Raw genomic sequence first — 18744 nt, 5'->3', positions numbered from 1 at the left:
TGGTATTTTGCATTTGGTGATTTCTGTTATTTTTTAACATTTTAATTTAAAATTTAAAGTAATAAATTCTATCTGTTCTTTCTTTCCTCTCCCCCTACCTTGAGATGGTAAACAATCAAATATAGATTATACATGTAAAATTATGTAACACATTTCCATATTAATTTGTACAAGAAGACTCAAATGAAAGAAAGTGAAAAACAGTATGCTTCAGTCAGTATTCATTGAATATCAATTCTTTCTCTGGAGACAGATAGTATGCTTCATCATTAGTCCATTGGAATTATCTTGGATCATTTTATTTTTGAGAACAACCAATGAAGTTCTTCAGCCTACATTATTGCTATTACTGTGTACAGCATTCTGCTGGGTCTATTCACATCACTAAGTTTCAGTTCATGTAAGTCTTTGCAGGCTTTTTTTCTGAAAGCATCCATTTCTTGTATTACAGTAAACATATACAGCTTGTTTAGCTATTTCCTAAATGATTTTCTTCCCTTTGATTTCCAATTTTTAGTCATCACCAAAAGAACTATCACATATTTTTTAAACAAATAGGTCCTTTTTGGACTATCAAAGTGTTTATACCCTTTGATCCAGTAGTATCTTTAGTGGATTCTTAACCCAAAGAGATCATAAAAAAGGGGAAAAGGACCCACATGTTCAAATATGTTGGCAGCAGTCGTTGTTTGTAGTGGTAAAAAACTGGAAATTGAGTGGATGCCCATCAGTTGGAGAATGGCTGAATAAGTTATGGTTTATGGAAGTTACAGAATATTGTTATTCTATAAGAAACAATTGACAGGATTTCAGAAAGGCCTGGAGAAACTTACATGAACTGGTGCTAAGTAAAGTGAATAAAATCAAGAGAACTCTGTACACAGCAACAACACGATTGTGTGATGATCAAATGTGAAAGACTTGGCTCTTTTCAACAATTCCAATAAACTTGGCCAGTTCCAATAGACTTGTGATGTAGAGAGTCATCTGCATCCAGAGAGAGGTATATTGGGACTGAATGTGGATCACAGCATAATAGTTTTACCTTTTTGTTATTACTGTTGTTTGCTTTGTTTTTGTTTTTTTTTCATTCCCCCTCCCCCTTTGATCTGATTTTTCTTGTGGAAACTTGTTTAGAAGAATTGCACATTTTTAACTTGAATTGGATTACTTGCTATCTGGGGGGTGGAGGAGCAGAAGAGAGAGAGAGAAAAATTTGGAAGTCAAGGTTTTACAAGGATGAATGATGAAAATTATCTTTGCATGTATTTTGAAAAATAAAAAGCTATTATAATATTAAAAAAGAAAAAGTAGCTCCCTCTCACACATACATTTTCTAATGCCTTTGTAATAGAGATCTACCAGTTGTATTGCTGGATCAAAAGTTATGCACAGTTTTATACCATTTGGGCACAGATACAAATTGATTATAGAATAGTTATATCAATTCACAACTCTACTAAAAGTGCATTAATGTTTAAGTTTTTCCTCATCCTTTCCAGTATCCAACATGTTTCTTTTTTTCTCATATTAGTCATTCTGATGGATCAGGTAGTACTTTAGAGTTTTTGTTGTTTGGTTTTTTGTTTGTTTGTTTGTTTGTTTTGTGTGTGTGTGTGTGTGTGTGTGTGTGTGTGTTTGTTTCTGTGACCAATAGTGATTTAAAGTATTTTATATCACTCTAGTTAGTTTTCATTTCTTTGTGTGAAAACTGCTTTTTCATATCTTTGATGTGAAAAAAGTGAGTAATAACTTGTAAATTTTATAAATTTGATTAATTTATCTATATACTTGAGAAATTAAATCATTAAGAAGCAGGTAGAAGACACAGAATAGAGGACCAGTCCTGTGGTTAGAAGGACCTGAATTCAAATCTGGCCTCAAACACTTAACACTCATTGGCAGTGACTTGGAGAAATCAGTTAACCTCAATTGCCTTGCTGAAAAGAAAGAAATAAGTCGTTGTTAAAGATACTCATTGAACCACCCCACACACACACACACACACACACACACAGAGTTTTCTACTTTCCTTATAGTATTGGTTGCATTGGTTTTGTTTGTGTAAAAGTTTTTAATTTTATATAATCAAAATTATATATTTTACCTTTTGAAAAGCCTTCTATATTTTATTTAATCCTATATTCTTACTTCTCCATAAATCTGACATGTAAACTATTCCATGTTGTCTTAATTTGCTGATGGTATCACTTTTTTATGTAATAATTGTAATCTTATAATCATGTAATCATATGTAATGATGTAACCATTTTGACTTTACCTTGATATACAGTATGAGAAGTTAGTTACCTAGTTTGTCATGCTGTTTTCCAGTTTGTCCAGTAGTTTTTATCAAATATGAATTTTTATTCCAAAAAACTTATATCTTTGGGTGTGACATATACTAGATTATTTTTATCATATAACATAGTGTACTTTATATCTGATCTACTCCATATATCTACCACTCTGTTTCTTAGTCAGTTTCAGTTGTGTAAATAATTACTTTCCTATTAAACAGTTTTAGATCTGGCACAGCTAGACCACCTTTATTTTTTTTCATTGATTCCCCTGATATACTTGAGCTTTTATTCTTCTATATGAATTTTGTAACCTTTTCCAGATCTATAAAAATAATTTCTGAATGTTTCATTAGTATATCATTGAAAAATAGGTAATTTAAGTAAAATGTTATTTTTATCATATTGACTTACCCTACCCATGAGCATTTTTTCTGAATGTTTAGATCTAACTTTATTTGTAAGAAAAGTGTTTTATGATTGTATTCATATAATTCCTGGATTTTGCTTAGTCTGTAGATTCCCAAGTATTATATTGTCTACAGTTATTTAAAGTACTATCTATCTATTGCTGCTGGACTTTGTGGGTAATATATGAACATGATGATGATTGATGTGAGTTTATTATGTATCCTGATACTATACTAAAGTTGTTAATTGTATTAAGTAGATTTTTAGTTGATTCTCTGGGATTCTCTAAATATAACATCATATCATCTACAAAGAATGATAGTTTTAAGTCCTCATTGCCTATTCTAATTCCTTTATTTTTTCTTCTCTTATTGCTATACCATTTCTAATATAATCTTAAATAATATATGTGATCATGTGAATCCTTGTTTTTCCCATGATGTTATTGGGAAGTTTTTTATCTTATCCTCATTACAGATAATGTTTCCCAATGGTTTTAAATAATTATTATCATTTTTTAGATAATTATTATTTATCATTTTATGATAAGCTTCATTTATTCTCATGTTATCTAGTGTTTCTAATAGAAATAGATCTTAGAGACAGCTAGGTGGTACAGTGAATAGACCATCAGCCCTGAAGTCAGGAAGACTTAAGTTCAAATCTGGTCTCAGACACTTAACACTCCTTAATTGTGTGACCCTGGGCAAGTCACTAAACAGCAATTGCCTCAGGGAAAAAAGAAATAGATCTTGTACTTTGTCAAAGGCTTTTTCTGCATTTATTGAGATAAATCATAATTTTTTTTTATTGGTATGGTAAAATACACTTGTAAATTCATTTGGTCCTGGGGATTTTTTTTTTTTTTAGGGAATTCAATGATGGTTTGTTCAATTTCTTTTTCTAAGATTGTATTATTTAAGCATTAATCTGGATAGTTTATCTTTTGTAGATATTTATCTATTTTATTTAGATTGTCAAATTTATTGGTGCATAATTGGAAAGAAAAACTCATAAAATCATTTTAATTTCCTCTTCAGAGATGGAAATTCACCCCTTTCTTTTTTGATACTAATATTTTTTCTTCTTTATTATTTTAATCAAATTAAGCAATGATTTATCAATTTTATTAGTTGTTTTTCATAAAAGCAACTTCTATTTATATTAATAAATTTAATGACTTTCTTACTTTCAATTTTAATAGTGTCTTCTTTGATATTCAGGATTTTCAGTGTTGTTTTTTTTTGTTCTGCTTTCTAGTTTTTGTCTTTATTTTTTTTTCAAAAAACAATTGTTTTTGTTGTATGCTCAATTCACTGATCTGCTTATTCTCTATTTTACTGATAAAAATGCTGGTATATTGTTTCATTGTTTTCATTTCTTTAATGATATTATCTATTGCCTCTATGATTTTTTTCATCATTTTATTTTTAAGGCTAGTTGCCAAAAGTGTTTTATGAAATGTATTCAGTGTTGCCTTCCTGTCTGAAGATACATGTATTTAAATTTTTGATGTTTAGGGGAGTAACAAAAGATAATTCAGTATATGAGCAGAATTACTATTTGCTTTAGGTTACATTTTGCAATTGCAGGATTCAGTTATAATAGCCATATATGGCGGTCACCTACAGAATATCACTGATGATTCATAAGATTTAGAAAGGGTGATTTGGGATAGAAGTGCAAATAAAAGAATGATAAATTAATTGAACATATTGCATTGCTCTGAATATGCAAATTATCCAAATATCAGCAACACACCTAAAATTAAAAATTTTAATTGGTATTTAAAATGGGAGATATGGGAAAATGAAAAGATAAGCCTTAATTAAAAAACATAAGATGTGTACATACATACATGTGAATATATAGAAAAAAACTATGGAAGATAATCAAATTATCTGCCATAAACAGTAATAATTTTACATATATTACATATTTACATATACATTTTACATAATTATACATATAATGTATAATATTCTTTGGCTTCAGATATTGTGAAAGGACTTCTGAAAAGGTCTGTCTCATTAGGCCCAGCATAGGTGCAGTTTGAAGTCCATTGCAGGAATGTCCATTGTAGGGAAATCTACCATATAAATTTAGCAGAAGGTCTCCAGCTTAAAAAAAAAATAAAACTATTGTAAGAGTTCAAAAATAATTTTAAAAGAGAGATAGAAGAAGAAAAATTGAAAAAAGAAATGGATGTATACAGGAGGCATATGAAAGGTTAGAGGAAAGATCCAATAGCTTAGAAAAGGAAACCCAGCAATTGACACTGGTGAAATGAAAAAAAAAAAAAAACCACAAAGCAATTCCTTTAAAAGTACAATTGGCCAAATGCAAATGTAGATAAAAAGATAACTGAAGAAAATAATTCACTAAAAGGGAAAAGTTGGATCTTGTGCACATTATAAACAATAGATAAGGAGAAATAAGGGGTCTTGTTGATGTACATATTTGGTGTATATATACAGGGTGATATAAGGGGGGATGACTTATACTATACTATGGGAAGAAAAAGACTATACCAGAAAGGGCAAAAGGGAAGTAAGGAGTAAGAAAATAAGGAGACGTACATGGTAAAGAACAAACTGGAGAAAATGTAAGAGATCATAGCATTTTATATTATCATAATTTTTTGTTTCTTAAATGTTCTTTTGAAGGCCTTAGTTTACTTTTCTCCCCCTCAAATTCCCTTTAAAATAATGTTATTCTTAGCTTTATTTGGCAACCAATACCAAATCAAGAATATGTTAGTGATCTCTATATTTTGATGAAATCTAGTATTTAGTATAATGCCTTGGATCTCACCTATAAAATAATCTTTCCCTACCCCAAGAGATAAGCTACTACAACATGAATTAGGTCATTATCTATATTTCATATGCCTTCCTTGGTCACTAATGTACTTCCTTTATCAGACAACTTGAGTACATATAATTTCAAAGCAGTCAATATTTAATTAAAGTGCATAGCAAGACAGAAAGATCTTTGCCTCCCATAAGTCAGCTGATAAATAAACAATTGTTAAGCACCTACTATGTTCCAAGTATTGTGCTAAGTACAAAGGATACAAAGAAAGACAAAAGTTAATGTGGCACTTAAGAAACTCAGTCTAATAAGAAGACAACATTCAATCAATAATGTATAAACAATATTATAAAGGACATTTTTAAAGGAAGATCTTTATTTGATTAATTCCAGTAATATACAAACTATTTGGAAAACTAAGGAAAGGAGTCCTATCAAAGTCCTTTTATAACACAGATATGGTAGCTAAACCAGGAAGGATCAAAACAAAGAAATAAAATAATAGATCAATCTCAACATTACTATCAATAGTACTATCAATATTGTATTGGAAATGTTAAGTTTAGTAATAAGAGAAGAAAAAGAGATGAAAGGAATTTGTGGAGGTATTGAGGAAACAAAATTGTCACTCTTTGCAGAGGATATGATGGTATCCTTGGAGAATCAACTGAAAAACTACTAGAAACATATTATTGGTGAAATTTCAAAATGATCAAACAATTCTGAATAGCAAAAGAACCAAAAAAACTGTGTTTACCCTTTGATTCAGCAGTTTCTACTGGGTTTATATCCCCCCAAAATAATGAAAGAAAGAAAAGCACCCATATATAAAAATAAAAAAAAATTGTAGTAGCTATTTTTATACTGGGAAGGAACTAGAAATTGTGTGGATGCCCAAAGTTGGGGAATGAGATGAATAATTTATGATATATGAATATAATGAAATATTATTTTTCTGTAAAAAATTATGAGAAGGCTTATTTCAGAAAGACTTACATAAACTGAGATGAATGAAATGAGCAGTATGAAGAGAACACTGTACAAAGTAACAATATTATGTGATGATCAACTTTGATGGATGTGGCTCTTTTATAAAATGAGGTGATTCAAAGCAATTACAATAGACTTGTGATGGAAAGTGTCATACATATCCAGAGAGAGAATATGGGGACTTGATGTGCATCAAAGTATAATATTTTCACCTTTTTTTGTTATTTACTTATTTTTTCCTTTCCTGTGTGTTTTCCCTTTTGATCTGATTTTGTGTGTATATGTGCAGCATGAGAAATGTGTAATTATGCTTAGAAGAATTGTACATGTTTCACCTATATCAGATTGCTTGCTTCTTTGCAGAGGAGGAGAGGAAGAAGGAGATGGAGAAACAGATTTTCAATAATAGATGTTGAAAACTATTTTTGCATATATTTGGAAAATTAAATACTATTAAAGACAAAATATTTAAAACGTCAGAGGGATAAAGATGAGGGGTGAAAATAAAAATGAATAATTTCCAATTGCATCAAATTTTAAAATTTTGTATAGATAAAACAATTTTGGCAAAGATCACAAGAAAAGCAGAAAACTGGGGTATATAGGAATTTTAGAACCTTTCTAGATATAGGTTTCAGAGCTCAAATATATATAATTTTGTCAAATTTATAAGAACTAAATTAGCAGGATCAAGAAAATATTGGATGCAGTAATGTAATTGTTTTGTTTTTATTTGTCTGAATTCATTATTAGATTGTAAACATTTATAGTATTTTGAACAAATGTGATAGAATCATGTACAAGGGAACATATTTGACAATGAAAAATACATAGTGTGGCCTATGTTCAGGAACCTCACGTAGCCAGTTACATTTAAGTCTAGGACAGCTCAAACTACATACTGTGGAGAAATGCCAATGGCTTCTGATAATATCCTAACTACTTCCCCCACTGAGATAGAAGCCTATGCTTCTGTGCACTATTTTCTATGAATGTATTGCTAGTCATTTCCACTGTTCTTGGTTATACTCCATTTCTGATATATAGTAGACAATAAGCATTTGTTGATTAATATTAGTGTTCTTTTTAATCTACTTTTTTAACCTATTAGGTAAGAGAGCTGCTAAGCCTTTAGACTAATAATCCAAGGAACTGACTTTCTATATCTCTTTTGAAAAATAATTCCCAAGCCAGACATACCCAGTAAGCTAAATAGAGAAACCCAACAGCATTTGAAAATCTGTCTTGGGGGGGGCGGGGGGGGGGGCGGAGCCAAGATGGTGAGGAAGAAACACACGACTCTGTAAAGGTCCTCACTCCCTCACAACCAATTAGATAAATCAGCCTCAGAATAAGCCCAGGACTGATAGATACCACAAGGACTGGAAGCACGACTTACCAGCTGAAGAGAATCTGGAGTTTCAACAGAAAAGGTCAGTCCCCAGGGGAGGAAGAAGAGAGGCCAGCACAGACGGCTGGGTGCTAGCATACTCTGCCGAACGCGCTGGGAAGGGCTCTGGGATCAGAGAAGCCACTGAGATAAAGGAATCTGGCACAGACTATTAGCTCTTCTCTGCTAATTAGTTAGCAGTTCAGAAGAGAAAGCTAAAATACTTTAAAAACTCAGATTTTCCCCGGATCCTGGAGGTGACTCAGCAGATCTCGGCACCAGGGGGTGTGGCCTCAGCTACCACCTGAGAATAGTTAAGAGATTGACAAGTGGGTGGATATGGCCCAAGGCAACACACACTGCCTAGTTTAGCTAGAGGGAGTGGAACTCAGCTCCAGGAAGTCCCAGAGAAGCAGAACCTTTGAACTAGGGACCACGGTTTCTGGCAGACACTTCCAGTTTGAGTGCAGGGGCTTTTCACATCACCTGCTGCAGACATCCACGCCCCACCAGGAAGCATAGGCTGGGCTTTGTGCTGCCTTTACTGTTCAGCGCCCTCGGGGCACAGCAGTGCTAATCACCTCTGAGGCACTTCCAGGGAGGGGGTGGGGAACTCTCTCCCAGAGCTCTATCTTAGCTCAGGCGCTAGTGCCGCTGCATCCATCTGGTCTGGGAGGAAGCTGGTAAAGAAGTAAATAAATAATTTCCTACCCCAGGGACAAACCCCAAAAGATTTTTTAAATATGAACAAAAAAAACAGAAAAACTATAGATTCCTTCTACACAGAGAAAGAGCGGGTATCCAACCCCGAGGAAGTTAACAGCAGAGAGTCAGTAGATAACAACCAAAAGGGGAATGATTCCTGCCCCCCATCACATAACTCTCTCCTAGAAGAGACTCTTAAAAAATTAAGGGAGTTTGAAGAAAAATGGGGAAAGGAAAGGGAAGCTATGGTAGAGAATAACAACGTCCTGAAATTGGAGTTGGAAAAAATAAAGAATTCACAGGAGATGCAGGGAAACAAAATTAGTGAATTAGAAAAGGTTAAAAAAGACACAGGAAAGTAGGACTTCTGAATTGGAAAAGATAAAAAAGTCTCAAGAAAATAGAATTTCTGAATTGGAAAAAGGAAATAATTCTCAAAAAAAAATTAGGGAAATGGAAAAAAATTCAATAGAGCAAAATAATTCATTTAAAACGAAATTGGGCATTTACAAAAAGAACTAAAAACTGTGAAAGAAGAAAATAACTCCTTAAAAGTCAGGATGGAACAAATAGAAATGAATGACTCACAGAGAACCCAAGAATCAGTCAAACAAAACAAAAAAAATGAGAAGCTGGAGAACAACGTCAAATACTTACTGGGAAAATCTATAGACCTGGAAAATAGATCTAGGAGAGATAATCTGCGGATCATTGGACTTCCAGAAAACTATGACCAAAAAAAGAGCCTAGATTCTATTTTACAGGAAATTATCAAAGAGAATTGTCCAGAGATAATAGAAACAGAAGGGAAAGTAGATGTGGAAAGAATTCATCGAACTCCTTCTGACATAGACCCTAAAAAAAGAACACCACGGAATATTGTGGCTAAGCTGCAGAATCACCACACAAAGGAGAAAATCCTGCAAGCAGCTAGAAAAAAAAACAATTTAAATACCAAGGTGCCACAATAAGGGTCACCCAAGAACTGGCTGCCTCCACATTAAAAGATAGAAGGGCCTGGAACCTGATATTCCGTAAGGGAAAAGATCAAGGACTGCAACCAAGAATGAACTACTCAGCTAAGTTTAGCATCTTTTTCCATGGAAGAAGATGGTCATTCAATGAAACAGAGGAATTCTATATGTTTCTAAGAAAAAAACCAGACTTAAACAAAAAATTTGATCTACATCCACAAGACTGAAGAGAAACAGAAAAAGATACACAGAACCCTTGAGAACTGTAACTCTGTTGTGGGTATAGAAAAAGTACTCAAGGATAATTTGATTTTACTGATATAAAAGAAAAAAAGGGGGGTGTACTAAAGGGAAGGAGGTCGGTTCAGAAAAAGGGGAAGGAATGATAAAAAGAGGGAAACTACATCCCAGGAAGAGGCATAGAAAATACACCATATCTGAGGGAACTCAGTGAGGGGGAGAATCATTGTGTGAATCTTACTCTCATCAGGAGAGGCTCAAAGAGTAAATAATTAACATATTTGTTTTTCAGAGAATTTTCTCTCACCTCATTAAAATGGGGGAGAGGAAAAGGGAAAAGGAAAAGGAGAATAAGTGAAGGGACTTGGAGGGAGGGGGGAGGGATACTAAAAAAAAATAAGGGAGGGTTGCGCGTCACAAGGGGGGTCTGTAAATGAACTATCGGGAAGGGGGATCAGGGGGGTCAAGGGAAAAAGCATAATCTGGGGATAATATGATGGCAGGAAATACAGAATTAGTAATTTTAACTGTAAATGTAAATGGGATGAATGATCCCATCAAACGGAGACGGATAGCAGATTGGATCAAAAAGCAGAACCCTACAATATGTTGTCTACAGGAAACACACTTAAAGCAGGGAGATACATACAGAGTAAAAGTAAAAGGTTGGAGCAGAGCCTATTATGCTTCAGGTAAAGCCAAAAAAGCAGGGGTAGCTATCCTTATCTCAGATCAAGCAAAAGCAGAAGTAGATCTCGTTAAAAAAGATAAGGAAGGAAACTATATCCTGCTGAAAGGTAGCATAAATAATGAAGCCATATCGATACTACACATATATGCACCAAGTGGTATAGCATCTAACTTTCTAAAGGAAAAGTTAAGAGAACTGCAAGAAGAAATAGACAGTAAAACTATAATAGTGGGAGATCTCAACCTTGCACTCTCAGATTTAGACAAATCAAACCACAAAACAAACAAGAAAGAAATTAAAAAAGTAAATAGAACATTAGAAAAACTAGGTATGATAGACCTTTGGAGAAAACTGAATGGCAATAGAAAGGAATATACTTTCTTCTCAGCAGTTCATGGATCTTATACAAAAATAGACCATATATTAGGACATAAAGATCTCAAAATTAAATGTAGGAAGGCAGAAATAATAAATGCCTTCTTCTCAGATCACAATGCAATAAAAGCTACATTCAGTAAAAAGTTAGGGGTAAATAGACCAAAAAGTAATTAGAAACTGAATAATCTCATCTTAAAGAATGACTGGGTGAAAGAGCAAATTATAGAAACAATTAACCATTTCACCCAAGATAATGACAATGATGAGACATCATATCAAAATCTTTGGGATGCAGCTAAAGCAGTAATAAGGGGAAATTTTATATCTTTAGAGGCTTATTTGAAGAAAATAGAGAAAGAGAAGATTAACGAATTGGGCTTACAACTTAAAAGGCTAGAAAAAAGACCAAATTATAAACCCCCAACCAAAAATTAAACTTGAAATACAAAAATTAAAAGGAGAAATCAATAATATTGAAAGTAAAAATAGTATTGAATTAATAAATAAAACCAAGAGTTGGTTTTATGAAAAAGCCAATAAAATAGATAAACCTTTGGTAAATTTGATCAAAAAAAAGAAAGAGGAAAATCAAATTGATAGTCTTACAAATGAAAAGGGGGATCTTTCCACCAATGAAGAGGAAATTAGAGAAATAATAAGGAGTTACTTTGCACAACTTTATGCCAATAAATTTGATAACTTAAGTGAAATGGATGACTTCCTCCAAAAATATAGGCTCCCTAGAAATTGCTTAAATAGTCCCATTTCAGAAAAAGAAATAGAACAAGCTATTAATCAACTCCCCAGGAAAAAATCCCCAGGGCCAGATGGATTCACATGTGAATTCTACCAAACATTTAAAGAACAATTAGCCCCAATGTTATCTAAATTATTTGAAAAAATAGGGGATGAAGGAGTCCTACCGAACTCCTTTTATGACACAGACATGGTACTGATACCTAAACCAGGTAGATCGAAAACTGAGAAAGAAAATTATAGACCAATCTCCTTAATGAATATTGATGCTAAAATCTTAAATAAGATATTAGCAAAAAGACTTCAGAAAATCATCTCCAGGATAATACACTATGATCAAGTAGGATTTATTCCAGGAATGCAGGGCTGGTTTAATATTAGGAAAACTATTAATATAATTGACCATATTAATAATCAAATTAATAAGAACCATATGATCATCTCAATAGATGCAGAAAAAGCATTTGACAAAATCCAACATCCATTCCTACTAAAAACTCTTGAAAGTATAGGAATAAATGGACTATTCCTTAGAATAATCAGGAGCATATATTTAAGACCTTCAGTAAGCATAATATGCAATAGAAATAAACTGCAACCTTTCCCAGTAAGATCAGGAGTGAAACAAGGATGCCCACTATCACCATTACTATTCAATATAGTACTAGAAACGCTAGCCTCGGCAATAAGAGCCCAGAAAGAGATTCAAGGAATTAGAGTAGGAAATGAGGAAATTAAACTATCACTTTTTGCAGATGACATGATGGTATACTTAGAGAACCCCAAAGACTCTGCTAAAAAGCTACTAGAAATAATTCAAAATTTCAGCAAAGTGGCAGGATACAAAATAAATCCACATAAATCCTCGGCATTTTTATATATCACTAACAAAATGCCACAGCAAGAGATACAAAGAGAAATTCCATTCCAAATTAATGTTGAGAGTATAAAGTATTTGGGAATCCATCTACCAAAGAAAAGTCAGGAATTATATGAGAAAAATTACAAAACACTTGCCACAAAAATAAAATCAGATTTAAATAATTGGAAAGACATTCAGTGCTCTTGGATAGGCCAAGCGAATATAATAAAGATGACAATACTCCCCAAACTAATCTATTTATTTAGTGCTATACCAATCAGACTCCCAAGAAACTATTTCAATGACCTAGAAAAAATAACAACAAAATTCATATGGAAGAATAAAACGTCGAGAATTGCAAGGGAACTAATGAAAAAAAAAACTCAGAGGAAGGTGGTCTAAGTGTACCTGATCTAAAGCTATATTATATAGCAGCAGTCACCAAAACCATTTGGTATTGGCTAAGAAATAGACCGGTAGATCAGTGGAACAGATTAGACACAAAGGACAAAAAAGGGTACATATATAGCAACCTAATCTTTGACAAACCCAAAGATACCAACATGAGGGACAAAAATTCATTATTCGGAAAAAACTGTTGGGAAAACTGGAAATTAGTATGGCAGAAATTAGATATGGATTCACACTTAACACCATATACCAAGATAAGATCAAAATGGGTCCATGATTTAGGCATAAGGAGGGAGATAATAAATAGATTAGAGGAACAGAGGATAATCTACCTCTCAGACTTGTGGAGGAGGAAGGAATTTATGACCAGAGGAGAACTAGAGATCATTATTGATCACAAAATAGAAGATTTTGATTACATCAAACTAAAAAGTTTCTGTACAAATAATACTAATACAAACAAGATTAGAAGGGAAGTAACAAATTGGGAAAATATTTTTAAAAACAAAGGTTCTGACAAAGGTCTCATTTCCAATATATATAGAGAACTGACCCTAATTTATAAGAAACCGAACCATTCTCCAATTGATAAATGGTCAAAGGATATGAGCAGACAATTCTCAGATGAAGAAATTTAAACTATATCCACTCACATGAAAGAGTGTTCCAAATCATTATTGATCAGAGAAATGCAAATTAAGACAACTCTGAGATACCACTACATACCTGTCAGATTGGCTAAGATGACAGGAACAAATAATGATGAATGTTGGAGGGGATGTGGGGAAACTGGGACACTAATACATTGCTGGTGGAGTTGTGAACAAATCCAGCCATTCTGGAGAGCAATCTGGAATTATGCCCAAAAACTTATCAAACTGTGCATACCCTTTGACCCAGCAGCGCTACTACTGGGCTTATATCCCAAAGAAATACTTAAGAGCAGAAAGAGACATATATGTGCCAAAATGTTTGTGGCAGCTCTTTTTGTAGTAGCTAGAAATTGGAAGATGAATGGATATCCATCAGTTGGAGAATGGTTGGGTAAATTATGGTATATGAAGGTTATGGAATATTATTGCTCTGTAAGAAATGACCAGTAGGAGGAATACAGAGAGGCCTGGAGAGACTTAAATCAACTGATGCTGAGTGAAATGAGCAGAACCAGAAGATCACTGTACACTTCAACAACAATACTGTATGAGGATGTATTCTGATGGAAGTGGAAATCTTCAACATAAAGAAGATCCAACTCACTTCCAGTTGATCAATGACGGACAGAGGTAGCTACACCCAGAGAAGAAACACTGGGAAGTGAATGTAAATTGTTAGCACTAATATCTGTCTGCCCAGGTTACATGTACCTTCGGAATCTAAAGTTTATTGTGCAACAAGAAAATGATATTCACACACATGTATTGTATCTAGACTATATTGTAACACATGTAAAATGTATGGGATTGCCTGTCATTGGGGGGAGGGAATAGAGGGAGGGGGGGATAATTTGGAAAAATGAATAAAAGGGATAATATTATAAATATATATATATATATAAAATAAAAAATTATTAATTAAAAAAAAAAAAAAAGAAAATCTGTCTTTGGAATTCAGCATGCTTTTTGGGCTCAGTCTCCTTGATTCCTCTCTTTCTCTTAGAAAAATAATTTAAAACCTTGTCTTACCTAATACAATTAGTATAAATTCTTCAGAAATATTGTGCTTATGCTACCTAAGGAAAAGAATACAAATTAATTACATGAAGTTGGCATGACAAGAATTCTTTTCTTCCTTACAAAGATGCTGATTATGTTATAAATCAATGTGGAAAAAAGGGAAAAGAATCCATTGAAGTGATTGGCTTCAATAATAGTTCCTTTACTTTACATATCTATTTTTCTTATATTCCTATACCAACCAGAAAAATGCAGTAGTAAAATGCCAACTTAGCAGTGTCTCATATATAAGCAGAGAAGATAGCTCTCTAAATTATATAACAAAAGTTAACCTTTTCAGACATGCCCCACCTACTATAGTAGATAAAATATAAACTATTTAAAGCATTGAAGACCACTTTTTCAAACATAAATATATTCCCCAGAGAGATCTATTGAGCTATAGTCATTAATATACAGTATGCATTAATTTATCAGGTGAATGAATAGGGAAAGGCTCACAAATCAGAACCAGAATTAATATATTTCTGTGAGAAGGGAAAAATTCTAAAAACTAAGGAGCATGGAGTAGGTTGTATGCTAAACTGAAGGGGGCTACCATTATTAATAATTATTGTGGGAAAGGAAATGATGTGTGTTCTCTAATATCTTGGCTAGGAAATATGCCAGTGACTGTGAGAACATAAATGTAACAAAAATTACCAAGAGAAGAAGGATAAATTCAAAGGATGTACTGAGTCTTATCCATAGTCTAAGAGGATCTCAGTTTCTAATAGAAGAGAAAACTAAAAGATGGAATCAATTAGTTTAAAAGAGGTCTACTCATCAAAAGAATTCTATGCTCAACACTTTTAGTAGTGTAGAATCTAATGTCAATATTTTGGGAAATGAAATCAAGGTGGCTTGAGAAAGCATTACTAATGATGTTAGTGGAGGTAATGGAATTCCAATTAAGCATTTAAAACCCTAAAAATTGATGCCCTTAAAGTGTGGCACTCAATGTGCCAGTGAAGCTTCAAAACACAATAGTGCCAATTTCATTGGAAAAGATCACTTTACATCCCGATCCAAATGGCAAAATCAAAGAAATTCATATGACCAAACAATTGCACTCATCTCACATAATAGTAGAGCTCTGCAAGATAGATTTTTGCAATATGTAAACTGAGAATTACCAGAAGAGCTAGTTGATTTTTGAAGAGGCAGATGAACTAGAGACCAAATTTATGAAGAAAACAAGGGAATTCCAGAAAAGTATTTTTTTCTAATGCATTAACTATAGTAAATTCTTTGGCTGTGTAGATCACCGTAAAGTGTGGCAAGTCCTTAGAGATGAGAATACTGGATCATCTTCCTTATCTCCTGAAAAGCACTTATTTGGGTCAAGAAGCAACAGTTAAAACCATATATGTGCAACTCATTAGGTTTAAGAATAGAAAAGGAATACATCAAGACTATATGTTGTAATCTAACCTATTTAATTTATATTAAAAAGTACATCATATGAAATGTCAAGCTGGATGACTCAAAAGTTAGAATTAAAGAGGGTCAGTAGAAATATCAACAATCTCAGACATGCAGAGAATACCACTCTGATGGCAGAAAGTGAAGATGAAATAAATAGCCTTTTGATGAAAGTGAAATAGAAGACTATAAAAACTGTCTTGAAGATTAACATAAAAAACTAAGGTCTTGGGAACTGGTCTTATCCCTTCCTGACAAGTAGGGAGACAAGAAATAGAATCAGTGTCAGATTTCATATTCTTGGGCTCAAAGATCACTGTAGATGATGACTATGACTATGAAGTCTGCTTCTTACAGCATACTATAAATAGATATATCACATTGACACCAAAGGTCTGTGTAGTTAAAACTCTTTTTTTCCCCACTGGCAAGTTATGGTTGTGAGAGTCTGATTATAAAGAAAGCTAAGTACTACAGAATAAACACTTGAAAATTATGGTTTTGGAAAAGGTTTTTCAGAGTTTCTTGCATAGCAAAAAAAAAATTAAATTAGTCAATAATAATCTATTAATCAGTCAAAATAAATTCAGGTTATTCACAGGACATCCAAATCCTGAAGCAAAAGCTTAAAATCTTTAGTCACTTAATGAAAAGGCAGGACTCATTGGAAAATACCCTGATTTTAGGAAAAATTGAGGGCAAAAGGAAAAAAGGGATGACAGAATGAAATGGATAAATGGTATCATGGCAATAATGAACTTGAACCAGAAGAAACCTCAAGAAATAATTATATATGCTTTCCTTTTTTTCTTTTCTTATTTTATCTTGAAGTGCAAAATCAAACAACTTACCAAAAAATGAGAGAAAATGAGCGATTGAACAACAGTAACAAGAGTAATGTGAATAATAATTTCAATATTTCATGTTTCCCAGTTACATGTATTTTTTATATTTATATTTAAAAATTTTAATTAGAAATCCTCTCCCTTTCTTCTTCCCTCAGCCCCTTTGAGAAAGCATGTGTAAAATTATGCAAATCATTTCTAAATAGTAGAGTTTTCAAGATGGCTCTACCTACTTGGTTTTGATCTGTCAATGAACACTAGTCAAATCTGACAGGCATCTATGAACTGGAATAGTGGTAGGACACTAAACAAAAGATGAAAAAAACATGAAAACAAGTAAGTTCTATGTCCCATTTTGCCTAAATATATTTGGATAATATAAAAAAATTATTATGTTTATGTTTAAAAATTGTCCTGTTTTACTCAAAATATGTTTAACATATGCAATGGGAAAAAGGCTTGGACTCATTGAGTAGTCTGTAGAGGAAACCAATTCTGAATAGAAAACAAATTTTAAGGGGCCTAAGTTAAACATTTCAGTTAAAGTTTAATCTTTAGTATTCTAGGCAAAATAGTTCTCACATAAATTTAGCTTCAAAGATAGGGTCAGGTTGTTTGCAGTTAATCTCAAACTGATTGGAGGAAGAAATTACAAAGTAAGAGAATGCTAAGAGCACACTAAAAGGGAATTCTTCAATGACAATTTTTAGTTTTCATCTTTTTTTGTTTCTTACCTGAATAAAGAAAGATCACATTTGAAGTAACTCTAAGAAAGTATCAGGAAGCCATAACCAATTGTCTTCTTTCTCAATAATTGTGATTGAGAGCCAAAAAGGATTAAAAATCTTTGATCTTTCTGAAGCTACAGATAGAGAAATCCTACCAAGAGCTATTGGTCCTAGAGCTAGATTCAGGATTCAAGTATAAAATAAATATCAAAAAAGATTTGTGTCAGCTTAATGCACTAAAAATTAAGGAAAAAACATTAACAACCTCAGAATTTTTCCAAGCATTGACTAGAACAGTTGAGATATGGGAAAGAAAGGGCATCAATTTGTATATTGTGGTTGTTTCTTTAAATCTTGCATTCAATATTTTTTTTTCTGTTAAAGAGAAAATCAAAGTCAAAATCAACTCAGCAGAATATGACTTAGTTGGTAAGCTTTACAGACTTTGCCAATGTAGATAGAAGTTATGTAACTTGCCAAAGTTCTAGGAGCAACTTAAGGAACAAAGAGTTCATATGGATTAGTCATGATCATGCAATTAAGAGGAAATCTGAATTCATCTCTTGCTGACTATAAGCTCAGATTTATTTACCTGCTTCTCTTATACAACCACTCTATTACTTACACTATTACTTTTCTCTCAACTAATATATAGATTTGATAAATAATACAGTAATAAAAAGCTACACTGTTATTTTAATATTTTATTAACATTTTGTTGAAAAAGCATTACTTAATGAAAGATCTTCTACTTCATAATATCAGGTTCCAGATCCAAAGGAAATATTTCTTTTGTCTCAATACTATCATAACAAACTGATATTGGATTTCCAAAGTACATGTATAGTGCCTTACAACAGGGATGTCAAATACAAATAGAAACAGGGACCACTAAAATATATACACAGATCTTTGTGGGAGCCCTATTGACTTAGAAAGTCACATGTTAATATTATCTGTTTTTTATTGTGTTTTACATATTTTTAAAAACTTTCCCCAATTACTGTAGTTGGGGTTACAAAGGAGTGTTGTGGGCTGCATGCCGCCCATAAACTACATGTTTAACTCCTTTGCCTTAAAAGATTAAACTAAGATCTAGGGATCATACTTTG

The sequence above is a fragment of the Sminthopsis crassicaudata genome, chromosome 2, assembly GCF_048593235.1.
Source record: "Sminthopsis crassicaudata isolate SCR6 chromosome 2, ASM4859323v1, whole genome shotgun sequence".
In the NCBI taxonomy this organism is placed as follows: Eukaryota; Metazoa; Chordata; class Mammalia; order Dasyuromorphia; family Dasyuridae; genus Sminthopsis; species Sminthopsis crassicaudata.
Note: the sequence above shows the minus strand (reverse complement) of the source record.